Here is a 3,087-nt window from a genome sequence, read left to right as displayed (position 1 = left end):
AACATCCAGAGATACATTTCCTCTCTCAGCAGCTTTTTATTACAGCTACAACAGATTCAGTCTAAGAAAAGAGTTAATCACATCAAACAGCAAAATTACCTAATAAGAAGCAAGAGATTATGACTTGATGTATTTTGGAGTCTTAGCTGAAGGTAAGCTGGAAACTGTTGCCTATTTGGGACTTAGGATGTTAACAAAGTATTTCTTGACGTAAATAGAGCCATAGTATGTGTTTTCTCTGTCTACTCAAACTGCTCCATGAACATGCCCATCTTATGTCACAGTAAGTGTTTTTTCTTAAAGAAACAAGAGTATTATCTCACATGAACAGATCTGCAAGTAGATAAAATCTAGTCGCATGATTTTGATTAAACCTTTGGCAAACTTTGCCACACCAGTGATTTATCACATATAAATTATTAATTAAACACATACAAACCTCCTGAAATTAGCTAATGACAAGCAAATTATTAAACCTGTGAGAATAATTTGAAAAATGCAATTAGAAATGTTATATTTGGCATTATGGAGAATTTTACTCTATAGATCTAAATTTGCCTATATAGTTCTTAAATATTGTGTTCTGCCTTTTGTGTCTGTACCACCTTAATTGCAGGCTAGCTCAATGCACATTTTGCTCACTGCTGAAGAGTGATTTCCTAGTAGTAAAGTGATTTGCTACAGCCTTTTCTTTTGCAGTGACCCTAATCTTCTAATTTAACTTTTTTTTTTGACCATGCTCTGAATTGAAGAACATTCCTGTGGGAAGAGATCTGACTGAAGGTAAAAAGATAATGGTATGGAAGTTATAGGGGGAAATACAGTTGGCTACTGCCTGGATGGAATGCAGTCAGCATACCTGACCATCCCCATACAATACCATCTAAGGGGAACTAAACCAAGGGTGAAGCAGAGCGAAGACATCACCACCAGGCTCTGTTGAAACCCTTGCACAGGAAGCAACTCAATGGTACTTTCTAGCTGATAAGGTACACAGCAGCTGAAAACCAGGGGAGATAAAGGAAGATGTCCTTTAGAATCAGCAACTATGGTGAAATCACTCTCTTCTGACTGACACCTGTGCCCATCCTAAGGTTATCTCAGGTACTATACTGAGATATCCTCCCCCAAGGTATGACCACACCTTACTGAGGAAGATGTGTGACTAAAGTTCCTCAAGCCTCGTCTAAACATAAAGACATAGGATAAAAGTGAGTTAAGAATGAGGACAATGGGGGGAAGGCTTCATTGTAACTTCTGAGTTCAGCTGACAGGCCGAACCTGTCCTCTCCCCCATAGGGATGCCTACTGGGCAAGGACTGTACTCCATGCATGATGAATGATTATCTCAAGCTAAATTTTATTGTGGATTAAGTCTAGTTAGTATATTGCTTTGAATTAGTATATTGCTTTGAATATATTTTTGCAGTCAGATACAATCACCGGCAATCCTTGAACCTGACACAATTTTATTAATAAAGAGTGTTATTCTGCAAACTGTTCGTGTGAATTCTTCAAGGGCACTAGCAGCTGCTGGCAGTGGGTAGAGGTGGTGGATAAAGGTGTGAAGACCCAGGAGGGGATCACTCTGTTTGGCGTGTGACCCTGATCAAGTTAGTCAAACTGCTCTCTGACCAACTGAACTGCTCAGTGAAGGGTCCCTGAAACAGGACACTGATAGGCTGGATGGGCACGAAGGTCTCGGCTTTCCTGGAGTGCCAGCAGACTAGTCAAACACTAAGGGTTTGAGTAAATCTCCTCTTTTCATGTGACAATTCCTTAAACTACCCACTAGTCATTTTAATGTTTGGGACATGACTGAGGGTTTTTTGTCCCTAGATGAAACCTAGCCTGAAGATGCAGCAGCTGATCACAGCAACAGAACAAGATCCTCTGCTTTGTTAGCTTTTACTCATCAACCAGGCTGTGTTTCAAGAATAAAGTCACAAATATCTGCATGTGGGCTTTGCTTGGCCTTAAATAGCACCTTGAAAAAACAGACAATCCTTCTGTATCTTAAGGCCTATCCTTAGATACTGTCAGCTCTTTACTTCATCCAAAAGTGAGAGGAGTGTGTTGTTAGGAAAGGTGAAGGTTCCGCGCGGGGAAGCAAGCGGCCAACTCCGCGTGGGTGATACAGCAAGCTCCATCTTTATTGTCCAACAGGCTCTTTCTTATACAGTGCAGGACAGGCATGCAATTATCCATCATTTTTAATTGGCTAGGCTCTAAAGATAGCATTCAGGTACTCCCCTTACTCACAGCTGCAGCTGTGAGGATTATCTCCTGCTTTCCCAGGCTTGGGTGCATTCCTAGCTGTTTTTCTTGAACCTGTTTGTTTCACCCTCAAGGACGAGTTACCCCTGCCATCTGCCCAGCTGAGTTACTCCCTATCTATATATAAGTTACTATCTCCAGAGCCTTGCTGTACACTGCATTCCCAGGTGCCTTCCCAGGACTGTGTCTGTACGTTCCCAGGGGACTGTGGCCTATCTCTTTTTGGCCTTCCCCAGGATTATATCCCTGCTCTCTTAGCCATTCTCCAACAGTGTGTAATTCCCAATGTTACTTTTATTTTCCATAACTCATTATTGATAGGTGGATAACAGCTCATTTGGATCTCAGCTTATACCTAACTTACAAGTCTGTACTTTGATACTGCATCTTTCTTTCTGTTTTTTTTTTTCTCATTCTGTGAAACTCAGCCTGACCCTTCACAGAGGACTTTTATATGTATTCCATTTTCTTCCATCTCTCCCACGAAATATTATATTACTGAGAACAAGGGACTTGCAACAAAATTTGCTTTTGTTTTCTTTCAGGAACAGGGGAAGCAATTTTAGCTCTTGAATCAGTGTCATCCTTTAATTTTTTTGTTCTCCCCAATACTAGCCTAAACTATCTGTCTCTGTTAAATCTGGTTAAAACTAAATCCAGGGTCAATCTGATTTCACCTAATGCTTTCACTGCTGTCAGTTGTATGTCCTACACTTGTTTCTGCTAATAAACCATAGCTTACAGAATGAAGAATAGGTTGCCTAATAAAACAGCACCTTTCACATTCCACTGGTAATGGAAAATAATTTG

The sequence above is a fragment of the Acanthisitta chloris genome, unplaced genomic scaffold (genome assembly GCF_000695815.1).
Source record: "Acanthisitta chloris isolate BGI_N310 unplaced genomic scaffold, ASM69581v1 scaffold8035, whole genome shotgun sequence".
NCBI lineage: Eukaryota > Metazoa > Chordata > Aves > Passeriformes > Acanthisittidae > Acanthisitta > Acanthisitta chloris.
Note: the sequence above shows the minus strand (reverse complement) of the source record.